The sequence below is a fragment of the Protopterus annectens genome, chromosome 1.part1 (assembly GCF_019279795.1).
Source record: "Protopterus annectens isolate FY-2018-M chromosome 1.part1, PAN1.0, whole genome shotgun sequence".
NCBI lineage: Eukaryota > Metazoa > Chordata > Ceratodontiformes > Protopteridae > Protopterus > Protopterus annectens.
In genome coordinates this window covers 975,558,476-975,572,156 of record NC_056726.1, presented here as the reverse complement: position 1 = coordinate 975,572,156, position 13,681 = coordinate 975,558,476, and positions in this window count along the sequence as shown.

The following is a 13,681-nucleotide window of genomic DNA, read 5'->3' as shown; positions in this document are numbered from 1 at the left end:
GGAACTAGTGCAATGAATGACCTGTGTGACCATAAGCCTGAAGGTTTCTGGGCATGAGATGAGGCAAGGATATCTATTAAGTACCATGTATACTGTATATAGTACTACCTTTAATATTTCCTGTTTTCCACAGGTTTCTTCATAATATTATTTCATTATTTAATCTGAAAGGCCCAGGGATATTCCAAGCTGTCCACTAGGGATGGCTGTATGCTGTGTATGCTATAGGTTACAGATGTTTTGTTATAGCACTATGCTGTGTTGGTGGACAAGTACAGGGCTGTGATGCTGGGGAGCTGTGGTCACTATTTCATGGTTCTGCATTGTTAGTGTGGCTGCATTTGCTTTCTTACAACATTACTGTGCCTATTTCTGTTCATTTGTATGTGACTGTGGTAGTGTATGGGCACTTGACTGATATGCACATTCACATGCTGCTGTAATTCGGAGCTGGGCTGTGAAAATCATTTCCGTCTTCTGCTTGCATACATATGTATGTGGAACTGTAGCTTTAAATTGTCATCTCTTTCTCAGTCATTTATGATTGCTTGCATATCCTTTTTGTCTTCCACATGGGAGGAGCATGAAGACAATGCTGCTGGCTGCCACAAAAGGTAGCAGAGATTACAGGCAAACATAGGTTATTTGCATCTTGTATCATCTCTTAGATTATATCTGCCATAACACCTCTGGGTCCTCAGCACTAATATTATGTCTTCCATTTTCTCTCCTTTCTGCAGGTCCACAACAGCTGCATGTACTGTAGTCATGGCCCTAAGCTACCCCAGTCAAGGCTGTGACTGAAACTGGTGAGTAAGTAACCCAACCCCCACCATCTCAGGCTGTGCTGAAGCATGTATTGAAAGCATACCGCTAAACTTCTTAGCACAAGATTTGTGGAAAAGGCCAAAAGTAATTGGGGAACAAAGGCCCAAAAATAGACAGATTTTAATTATTGTCATTACAAACTTAGAAAGTTGTTAGAATAACATATTTTGCATTAGTATACATTTTCTGAAGGATATGAGGTCAAAAACAGAAATGTCCGTCATTATTTAGTGACTTCAATCCTCAGTGATGTGCTAGGAAACCACAAATCTTTTGAGGAACGGACCAAAAATATGAGGCAAAATTCCAGACAGTTGACAGGTATGACTGAAGGAAGTGGTTGTCTGGACAAATGTGACCCACAGATTTGATTCATAAATCACCCCCATATGAATCACATTTTGGGTTACGTTTATGTTGCACAGCTAGGCTTATAAGGGCCCTAGTGGTTGTTAGCCTAGTATACACCTATGAACCTATGACCTACTGGGTCACCATACAGCAACTACGTCTGCAACAGGTATCAAATTCACTGGTGACCAGGGGTTGGTATCTCCAATTAAACTAGCCATTCATACCTATGATGACTGCCTACTAGATGCCAGTAAAGTCACCTTGAGCCAGTTTGCAGCTTGCAGACTGTTCTCCATCCTTTCCCAAGTCATTTGTCTACCCATTATTTGTCTGTTTATATATTTTCCTTGTCTCCCTCCACCATTGTGAATTCAAATTTGAATATTTGCATATGATCGTATATGTGTGTCTATGTAGCTTCCACCTCCCCTCTTCCTCCATTCCTCATACTTTTTTTTCTTTTACTCCTCCCCTCTTCTCCTGTCCCACTCCCTCTCTCTCTCTCCTTATATATAAAATTAAGGACTTTCCCCAGAAACAGTTTACTACCTTCTTCCCCACCCCCTCCATTACTTTATAGTGGTTCTGCAATGTGTTCTTATTTGCTATACCCTATCTCTTTATTTCCTGTACTCCCCGTTTCTACCCTTTTTAATGTACCAATAAAGTGTCCAACTTACTGTGCATCTGTTTACAAGTCATCCTCAACTCCTATATTCATTTCTTTAGGAGCACACAGCAGTAACCTGCCACTATAGGCCACTTGCTGGGTTATTCATGTTCTCATGAGTTTTGCTTGGTGTGGCACATAGTATATGTATAAAGTGCTTGAGTAACACTAAATTCTTTGAATGCTCAAAATAGTATTTTCCCTAAGACAACCTGTTTTGCTCTCCTATCTTAAGTGGATTACTCCAACACTGTAAACATGTAAGTACTGCTGGGTTGAATATTGTGAAATGCAAGTGAACATTGCTCTTCTATAATGCCTAAGGTCTTACAAGCCCTTTTTAACTTTACTTTGGTGTTCATAGTTTCCAATCCAATGTACCGATGGCAGTACATAATATTTCTTTTGACATTGTATATGCTTTATTTGGCTTTAGCTATATTATGTATATTTATGTTTGTATTTGTTGTTTATTTGTTTTCTACTGTATTTCTTTATAATAAATTATCCATTTGTCTATGAGCTGTTTTCTACTGTGCTTCCTTATGATACATTTTCAGTTTGCCTATGAGCCCAAGTAGTGGTTGAAAAGACTAAACCAATCAGTTCACTTACCCAGTAAACAAACTACTAAATTAAAAAAAGAAAAATAAAGTCTGCATCTTTTAATAACTAAATATATATTTTACACTTGCATTCATAGGTAGGTTCATAGGTACTTACTATGCTATTAATCTGCAAGGATCTTCAGAAAACTAGCCATGTATTCCCAAGAAGTTCATAAACCCTGATATTTTAAGTGTGATGAACCTCGAGTATACTGTATTATAAGTATGAATAAAGCAGGACTATACAGACATGCTACCCCTATCCATAAGGGGCAAGGGTGCTAAATCTGGGTTGATCGAATGGTTTCCAATCCATCTGTCCAAACTGTCCTTGAACAGAGTAAGGAACATACTTTGCTTAACATGGAGAGGGAGATGATGCCAGAACAGAGGTATTCTCTGTGAAAGTTATCCATCCCTTCAGCATGTTCTATTTAAGTTGCAAAAGAGATTAAGATCTCTTGAGCAGGTGTTTCTCCCAGTGTTTGCCTTGTGGATGTGTAGTAGGTCTGAAAGTATGGGGTCAGTAGAAACTCTTTAAATAGGAAGGTGACCCCCTTCAGTGGTCTGTAAGTTACAGAGAAAGAGGAGCAGGGCTTTGTAATGGTCAGCATACCTTTTATGCTGCATAACCTTGATTTTCCTGCTGAGAAACCATTGTGGTCACTCAAGTTGATTCAGGTGTTTGGATAGGTACATTCTGAAGGTAGCATTATACACAATGGTAGTTTCATAGTTTCATAGTTTAGTACTAAGCTATCCGCCCTGAGGCATTTGCAAGCCTAGCCCTAGAGATGTGGCTTTCGCCACCCCATGTAGTGGTACTAAGGTGTATAGAATAAATTTAGAATACTGTGCCTTTGTCTAGTAGTGACACATTGAAGACCCCCTTACTTATTAAAATTAGTTTACTGTGCCTCTATTAAGTAGCAATACAGGGGTGACCCCCGGGGTAAACCTACGATCTCCCATCCACTCGTCAAGATTTCTCTTGAAGAGAGTCAGTGAGGGGCTCTGCCTAATATGGACTGGGATTTTGTTCCAGAGTATACGAAGCCTCTGAGTTATGAATCTGTCCCTCCAGCATGTTCTATTCATGTTTGTACTGAGGTTTAAATCTTTAGCTCTCGTGGTTCTTATGGATTTTGATTTTTTTGAGGTGGAGCATGTCCATCAATTCCTGGTTGGACATGGCCTTGTATGTCAGGCACAGATCACCTCTGAGCAGGCGGTATGCTACTGAATAGAGCTGGAGTTTCTTTAGCCTGGCAGCATATGACATATTTTGGAAACCCTTGATCCTCTTGGTGAGGTACTTCTGGGGTCTCTCCAGCTGTTGTAAGTGCTGGGTGAGGTACATACCAAATGGGGCATTGTACTCAATCATGGGCCTGATAAGGGAGGAGTACAGGGGCATGATGACCTCCTTTGATCTGGATGTGAACCCCTTCATGATAAGGTGGGCAAGATAGAAAGTCTTTCTAACCACTTTGGTAACGTGGGTGTCAAATGAGAGGTCACTATCAACTTGGGTCCCCAGGTCTCTGATTACTTTTACGGTACTCAGTGGGTTACTGTCTATGTGATAATTTGTGGGTATTTTCTTTTTCCCCAAAGGGGATGACTATACATTTCTTGGCATTCAGTTTACGGCCATGATTCCGGCACCAGTTGTCCGTTTCGGTGAGGCCTTTCTGTAGGATGTATGTGTCAGCTGGTGTATCGACTATGGCGCCTAGTTTACAGTCATCTGCGAACTTTGTCAGCCACAACCCTCCCATGTTTGCTTTCACATCTGAGAAGTAAATGCCGAACAAGAGGGGTCCCAGGACAGACCCCTGTGGGACACCACTTGTGACTGGCTTTGAGTCTGACATGGCTCCCGCAATCTTGACTTTACGGGTTCTGTTCTTTAGCCAGTTTGCAACCCATCTTGTGACATATGGATTTACTTTTAAGCTGTTTAGCTTTTCTATGATCCCCGAGTGGGGTATTGTGGCGAAGGCTTTAGCCAAGTCCAGATAGGCTGTATGGACTGCCTTGCCCTCATCAATGGCTCAAGTGACTGTTTCGAAAAAGTCAACCAGGTTCAAAAGGCAGAATCTGCCTTTTACAAAGCCAAACTGGGTGGGATCAAGTGTCTGTAGGTCCCCAATGTCATTGTTTATGAGTTCCATAATAATTCTTTCCATAGCTTTGCAAACCAGGATGGTCAAGCTTATGAGGTGGTAGTTCCCAGGGTCTGTAGTGGAGCCTCCCTTGTGGAGTGGTACCACTGTTGCTGTACGCCAGTGTTCAGGTACATATCCTGTAGTAAGGCTAAGGTTAAATAACATTTTTATATGCGGGTTTAGCTCCTCTTGGAGTTCACGTATCACGCAGCCGGGGATACCATCAGGTCCCATAGATGCTGTGTTTTTTACTTTGTTGAAGGCGGTTCTCACATGGACATCAGAGATGACAGGGAGGTTACATTCAGCTGGGATGAGTATTTCTTCTTTTGGAGGTGAGGGAGGGGAGAAATTTGCACTGAACCTGTCTGCCAGAATGTTGGCAATATCTGTGGGTTCGGTAAATTTTTTGTTGTTGTGTACTAACTCTGAGCATATCTGAGTGTTTCCGCCTAGGTTTCTAACATAACTGAAGAATGCCTTGTGGTTATCTTTAGTGTCCTTGGCGATTTTTCTCTCAAAGTTGGCCTTGGATATTTTTATGAGCGAACGCAGCTTTCTACTAGTGCTGATCAGAGATGCCTTCCCTTTATGGGATTTTGCTCTGTCTTGCAGTAGCTTCCTTCTTTTGTTATACAATTTGTTTATGGCTGGGGTCCACCAGACAGGATGCTTTCCTTTGGTGGAGAGGGTCTTGTTTTTATTTGGGATTGCATGATCCATGCATTCTTGGAGATGTCCGTAGAAAGCATTTGTGTAGGATTCAGCATTGTGGGATGTGGTTTCCATTGGCCCTGAGGGCTTAAATGATACCATCTCAGTCTTGAGAAGTGTAAAGTCGGCTTTTGAGAAGTTTCTCACTGTAGTCTTTTGTGCTGGGGGTGGAGGTGGTAAATGTATATCCAGGGTGATTAGTTTGTGGTCAGATCTCACCAGTGAGGGCAATACTTCCAATGTGGAGCATTTTGTCCCCATGTTTGTGATGATCAGGTCTAGTATATTATCCCCCCTTGTGTGAGAGGTGACTAGCTGTTCCATTGCATTTGAGTTTATGAATTCCAGGAACCTTTGGGCTAGGGTGTTTGGGCTAGAATAGTGCACCCAGTCTATGTTAGGGTAGTTGAAGTCTCCCAATATGATGGTATTTGGTGAGACATTCATATCTTCCAATGTCTTCAGGAAGGCTGAGTGGGGTTCGTGAGATTGGGAGGGTGGTCTGTAACATGCAACCTGTTGTATAGCAGTTTTGCCTATGGTTAGCTGCACCTGGATGGTCTCCGATGCTTCATGAGTTGCCACTAACCTAGAGGTGTGGGTATCCTTGATGAATATGGACACTCCCCCTCCCTTTGTGGTTCGGCCCGGGTTTTGGGGCCAAAAAGCATGATACGAGGTAAAGCCTGGTAGCACTAGGGTGCTCTCAGGAGCCTTGAACTAGGTCTCGGTTACAGCGCAGACATCGATGTTCTCCATACTGAGGAGTGCTTCGAGAGCCTGCATCTTGAGATTTAGACTTCTGGCGTTGAGCAGCATTGCCCTTAATTTTTTTCCATTTTTGTTTTCTAAGGAGGTGGGTTCATCTTTTGAGCCTTGCCTAAAAAAGGCACTATGGGGGTGGCAAGAGCCTTAGCCAATATCCGGAAGCCCAGTGGTGACAGGTGCAAGCCGTCCCTTGCGAAGCAGCGTGGCTTGTCCAGCATGTCATCCCAAGCAGACAGACATTGGATCCCCCTAGAATGACACCAGTAATTGAGCCAATTATTAAAGCTGATCATCTTGTCTTGTATTGTGGCATCATTCTTGGTGAGGGCAGGATGCTGCTCAGGGTCAGGGTCATACCAGCCTGGGCTACATAATCAGAGAGCTCCTCAATGTCTCTTTTCATGTAGTCCAAGGAGGTACGTCTCAGGTCATTCACGCCGGCATGGACAATGATGGAGTCATATTTGTACATGCTTTTGAGTGACCTGAGTGCGTGTGTTATATGGCGGATCCTAGCCTCCGATAGGCAGCTTACCGTTACCCTCTCCTTGCTCAGCCTGGTAAGTGGGACGTCAGTGTGTCTGACTATAGAGTCACCTATCACTAGTGTATCAGGCATAGTGTTTGGCCTTAAGGGCTGTGATTTATTGACACACCGATTTATTGAAGTATGTGTTGCATGTGTTATGTTTTGAGGTGGTGGATTTTTGGGTGTCTGCTTTGGGAGCCTCTGTTGTTTTGGTAAGTTTTTTAATAGAGCCTCTGAGTATGTTTTTGTGTTATTATGTGCTTGATTTGCAGTTGGGGTAGGTCTATGTGTGACTGGGTTTGTTGTGTGTGTGGTTACCTTCTCCTCCTGTCTGGTCTTGCCAGTCCTGAGTTGAGAGAGTTCAGCCTCCAGTTTGGCTATATAGTTGCATCTCTCGCATGTATTTGTGTTTGTTTGGAGGAGGAGAGGGTTGTCTGTGTACATGAGACAATTATAGCATTGTCTCAAGATTCCCAGATTAACCAGCTGAGCAGGAGAAGATGCTAGCAATCTACCACTCGACATGCTAGAATATTATAAGAGAGTGCTGTGCCTATAAGGGAAGTGGTTGGGGTGGTAGGTGGATGTAGTGCTACTTGAGTTTGAGGGTGCTTGCTTAGAAGAGTAGCTTAGAGAACAAGTGCTATGCTTATAATATAACAAGTAGACTGGTTATTCTAAGAGTAGAGCTTTCTAAGGGAAAATTTGAAGAGCAGACTTGGCGGAGCCAGGAAAAGTTTAACCCTGTTTAACCGGCGCTGCACTATGCGCACAATTGAGCAAAGCCGCGCTAATGCGGATTTTAAACAGGGAACTTGAAAAGTGCTAGAAATGGTCCAAAACAACCAATTACTACAGCTCTTGTGCTGAGGTCACTTCCTTCAGGGACAGATAGGCTGCTCAAGGCTCCCCACTCCCACTGGTGAGCAAAGAAACTTCCTTCTTATCCAAGTAAGGTAATGGACAACATAGGAACTACACCACAGCCCAGAATACAGCAAAGCCTGTAAACTGGTCTAAATTAGTCGAGGAGAGGCGGGAAAACAAGGATTATTTTTTTGTTTTTTTTGTTTTTATATAGAAAACACTCAGAAATACAGAAGTCAGCAATAAATCAGTTACACAGGCTAGCACACTTTAGTGGGCAGCCACAATAGTTAAATTAAACAAACAAACACAGATTTTCGATTAATTTTCGACCAGGTAAACTTTTAAGTGCAGATACTATAAAATGCAGCAAACAGTTAAAAAAACAGTATAAGCTTGTTTAAAATAAGCAAGAGAAGGTATTCCAAGTAAAAAACAGAAAAAAATACTTAAATCTGGAAAGTAGTCGCTTTTCTCAGTTCTCTGTAGCTAGGACCACTCTGCAGGGCCACGTGGAGCTGTCTCTGAGTAGTGTAGCCAGAAAAACCGCTCTGAGGTGGATTTTAAACAGGGAACTTGAAAAGAACTAGAAATGGTCCAAAACAACCAATTACTACAGCTCTTGTGCTGAGGTCACTTCCTTCATGGACAGATAGGCTACTCCAGGCTCCCCACTCCCACTGGTGAGCAAAGAAACTTCCTTCTTATCCAAGTAAGGTAATGGACAACACAGAAACTACACCACAGCCCAGAATACAGCAAACCCTGTAAACTGGTCTAAACTAGTCGTGGAGAGGCGGGAAAACAGGGATTATTTTTTTGTTTTTTTTGTTTTTACATAGAAAACACTCAGAAATACAGAAGGCAGCAATAAATCAGTTACACAGGCTAGCACACTTTAGTGGGCAGCCTCAATAGTTACATTAAACAAATAAACACAGATTTTTGATTAATTTTCGACCAGGAAAACTTTTAAGTGCAGATATGATTGGCTTAATAAGCACAGAATACAGTGGGATGATCACCTTTGTGGACATGGATGCCATACCATTACTAATAAGCTGCACATGAAGAAGAAATTCCCTACAATGCTTGATACATGGTAATAAAATAGGAGCTGATTGTCTACAAATGTTCTCAGATTCCTCATTACTGGGTCAGCTTTCAGGGGTGCATTGTTGATGCGATAGTTACAGATGATTTCCTGATTACTGAAGTCTATTTTTATACATTTCTTTGCATTCAGTTTCAGGCCATGGTTCTGATACCAGCTATTTGTTTGCAATAATCCCTCTTGAAGGATCTTGCTATCTTCTGGAGGGCTTATGATGGCATCATGAGGAGTGGCCTAAAGACAGAACCCTGAGGCACACCACTAGTTATAGATCTTTGGGAGGAAGTAGAGCCACCCACCCTAAATTCCTGGGTTCTGTTTGTGAACTAGTCTGAAATCCAATGAGTCACTTAAGGATTTGCAGTTAGCTGGATGAGTTTATTAACTATACCTGAGTATGGGAAGGAGTAAAATGCCTTTGCAAAGTTTAGATATGCAGTGTGCACAGATTATACCTCATCGATTGCTTCAGTGGCCTTCTCCAAGAGGTTGGCCAGATTAAGTAGGTAGGATTTCTTTTTGACAAAAATGAATTGGTTCAGGTCAAGAGTTTGTATGTTGCTTACGTCCTTGTTTCTTACTTCCATGATGATCTTTTCCATAGCCACAGATGGGGCTGGTCAAGCTGTTGACAGCCCCCTTTGTGCAGGGAGATGACTGTTGCAGTCCTGCACTCTTCTGGCAAAAATCCTGCCTGGAAGATGATATCAAATAGTCTTTGTAGGGTATTTGACAGTTTATGTTTTGGGTTGACCAGTAGGCATCCTAATATGTTATCTGGGTCCATAGAAGCAGTGTTATTTACCTTAGAGAACACTTTGAGGACTTATTCCTGGGAGATTTGGGAGGAGGGTTGGATAGAAGTATGTGATCTGAGAGTGTGTAAGGAAAAAGGGTGTGAAACTGGAGCAAAATGTATCTGCTAGTAGATTGTCTATGTCTTCAGGGTCAGAATATGTTCAAGGGAATCAGTAGGCTAATGACGCCAGGGGGCCTTTTTAAGCGTAGCCATGCTTCTCAAATATATCTGACAAATTCTGATACTCTAGGGTTATTTTAAGGGGTGTATGTAGGTTTGGGCATGGGTGGTCAAGCATTTACAGACTTCCACTGTCTAATAGAGATGTAAGTGCCATACCAGGGGTAAATTTCCAATTTCCCATCCACTGGTCCAAGTTATGCTTGAACTGGTTTAGGAGGGAGAGGAAACAATGAAGAACTGAAGGAGTTTGTACAATATATTAATCAAACCTCTACATTTCTGAAGTTTACACATATGTATTCCATGAAGTCAGTACATTTCTTAGACGTTAGTGTTGAAAAGAAAAATGATGGCACTGTGGTCACTCGTCTGCATGAGAAAGAATGCCACGTAAACCATTTATTAACTAAAGATAGTATGCGCCCCCATATAAAGAATGCCACGTAAACCATTTATTAGCTAAAGATAGTATGCACCCCCATATAAAGAATGCCACGTAAACCATTTATTAGCTAAATATAGTATGCACCCCCATATAAAGAATGCCACGTAAACCATTTATTAGCTAAAGATAGTATGCACCCCCATATAAAGAATGCCATGTAAACCATTTATTAGCTAAAGATAGTATGCACCCCCCATACAAAGAATGCCATGTAAGCCATTTATTAGCTAAAGATAGTATGCACCCCCCATATAAAGAATGCCACGTAAACCATTTATTAGCTAAAGATAGTATGCACCCCCCATATAAAGAATGCCACGTAAACCATTTATTAGCTAAAGATAGTATGCAACCCCATATAAAGAATGCCATGCAAGCCATTTATTAGCTAAAGATAGTATGCAACCCCATATAAAGAATGCCATGTAAGCCATTTATTAGCTAAAGATAGTATGCACCCCCATATAAAGAATGCCACATAAACCATTTATTAGCTAAAGATAGTATGCACCCCCCAAATAAAGAATGCCACGTAAACCATTTATTAGCTAAAGATAGTATGCACCCCATATAAAGAATGCCACGTAAACCATTTATTAGCTAAAGATAGTATGCACCCCCATATAAAGAATGCCACGTAAACCATTTATTAGCTAAAGATAGTATGCAACCCCATATAAAAAATGCCATGTAAGCCATTTATTAGCTAAAGATAGTATGCACCCCCATATAAAGAATGCCATGTAAACCATTTATTAGCTAAAGATAGTATGCACCCCCCATATAAAGAATGCCATGTAAACCATTTATTAGCTAAAGATAGTATGCACCCCCCCCCATATATTTTTTGAAATGTCATTCAGAACCAGTTTTATAGAGCTTCTAGACTGAATGTGACAGATGAAGATTTTGTTCATCAAGTTGAGCAATCTAGCAGTGATTTATTAAATAGGTGGTATCATATTAATGATATACAGAGCAGCATTAAGGAAGCGAGTAAACAGAGATGTTTAAAGGATAAACCATATTTCTCTAGGAGTGAAGACTTTAGAGAAGTACACAGTGAAGGGCAGAAGATAATATTGGAGAAAATAAACAAACAAGAATATTATTTTACCACTGTAAAGATGCATGGATGTGCAAGAAAGTGATAGAGAAACATTGGAATATACTGAGACTAGATAAGAGCATTAGTAATCTAATAGATGTGAAACCCAAGTATTCACCGAAGAACTATAAATCTTTGAAGAGATAGTTATGTCAACCTAAGGTTAGTGATAGGAAGCATGGCCTTATAAGGTCAACCATAGAAAAAGGTACAAAAAATGTGGCAGATGTAATTTTTGTAAATATATAGACAGTGCTTCTAAGTTTGAACATCCAAATCAGTTAAAGACATATGAGTCTGACATCAATGCCACCTGTGAAATAGAGCATTTAGTCTATTTGGCCCATTGCAGAGTGTGCCGTATGTAGGAAAGACAGACAGGTCTCTGAAGGAATGAATACGTGAACACATTTATGCTATCCATAAAAAGAACAAAGTGAATGCCTTGGCCAGACACATTATTAATAATGATATGGAACATGCTTTTAAATTTCCAGTTATAGGAAGAACATATGAGAGTATAAGGGAGGGGGGGGCATACGGAAAATCACTGAAGAGTTTGAAGCTAAGTGAATAGTAAGATTAAGGGCTGATAGAGGTCATGGATTCAATGAACATATACCCCTGCATCCTAAGTTAAAGTCTAGGCAGCTTTTTAGGTAAGATGTGCTGTGGAATTGTTTGTATGATAATACCTAACTTCTTGTTACAGGGTTGTGTTTTGGAGAACATAAGTGGAAAATGTAAATATGTGCAGATATATTCTGTGCTTGTGATTGCAAACTGAAATGTTATGGAAATTTTAATTACAATTTAGATACTTTATAAATAGGCTTTTAGAAGTCTATACATATCTTCTTCTTCTTCTTCTTTTGGCTGTTTCCATTAGGGGTCGCCACAGCGGATCCTCTGTTTCCATTTCTTCCTGTCCTCTGCATCTTGCTCTGCCACACCAACCACCTGCATGTCCTCTCTGTCATCACATCCATAAACCTTATCTTAGGCCTTCCTCTTTTCCTGTTACCAGGCAGCTTCATCTTTAGCATCTTTTTCCCAATATACCCAGCATTCCTCCTCAGCACATGTCCACACCAACATAATCTTGCCTCTCTGGCTTTGTCTCCAAACTTTCCAACCTGGGCTGACCCTCTAATATACTTATTCGTAATCCTGTCCATCCTTGTCACACCCAGTGCAGATCTTAACATCTTCAACTCTGCCACATCAAGCTCTGACTCCTGCTTTTTGTCAATGCCACTGTCTCCAAACCATATAACATAGCTGGTCTCACTACCCTCTTGTAGACCTTCCCTTTCACTCTTACTGTTATTCGTCTGTCACAAATCACTCCTGACACTCTTCTCCACCCACTCCATCCTGCCTGTACTCTCTTCTTCACCTCTCTTCCATACTCACCATTACTCTGAACTGTTGATCCCAAGTATTTAAACTCACCCACCTTTGCCACCTCTACTCCCTGCATCCCCACCATTCCTCTACTCTCCCTCTCATTCACACACATATATTCTGTCTTAGTCCTGCAGACCTTCATTCCTCTTCTCTCTAGAGCATATCTCCATCTCTCCAGGGTCTCCTCCACCTGTTCCATACTCTCACTACAGATCACAATGTCATCTGCAAACATCATAGTCCACGGGGACTCCTGTCTGATCTCGTCTGTCAACCTGTCCATCACTACTGCAAATAAGAAAGGGTTCAGAGCTGATTCTTGATGTAATCCCACCTACCTTAAATGCATCCATCACTCCCACTGCAGACCTCACTGCTGTCACACTACACTCGTACATATCCTGTACCACTCTTACATACTTCTCTGACACTCCCGACTTCCTCATACAATACCACAACTCCTCTCTAGGCACCCTGCCATATGTTTTCTCTAAGTCCACAAAAACACAATGCAACTCCTTCTGACCTTCTCTGTACTTCTCCATCAACACTCTCAGAGCAAACATCACATCTGTAGTGCTCTTTCCTGGCATGAAACCATACTGCTGATCACTAATCATCACCTCCCTTCTTAACCTAGCTTCCACTACTCTTTCTCATAACATCATGCTGTGACTGATCAATTTAATCCCTCTGTAGTTACTACAGCTCTGCACATCACCCTTATTCTTAAAAATGGTATCAAAACACGTTTTCTCCATGCCTTAGGCATCCTCTCACTTTTCAAGATTTCATTAAACAATCTAGTTAAAAACTCCACTGCCATTTCACCTAAACACCTCCATGCTTCCACAGGTATGTCATCAGGACCAACAGCCTTTCCATTCTTCATCCGCTTCATAGTTATCCTTAACTTCCTCCTTGCTAATCCACTGCACTTTATGATTCACTATTGGCACATCATCCAACCTTTTCTCCCTCTCATTCTCTTCACTCATCAGTCCCTCAAAGTACTCTTTCCATCTGCTTAAGACACTCTCCTCACTTGTGAGTACATTTCCCTCATTATCCTTTATCACCCTTACCTTGCTGTACATCATTACTACCTCGGTC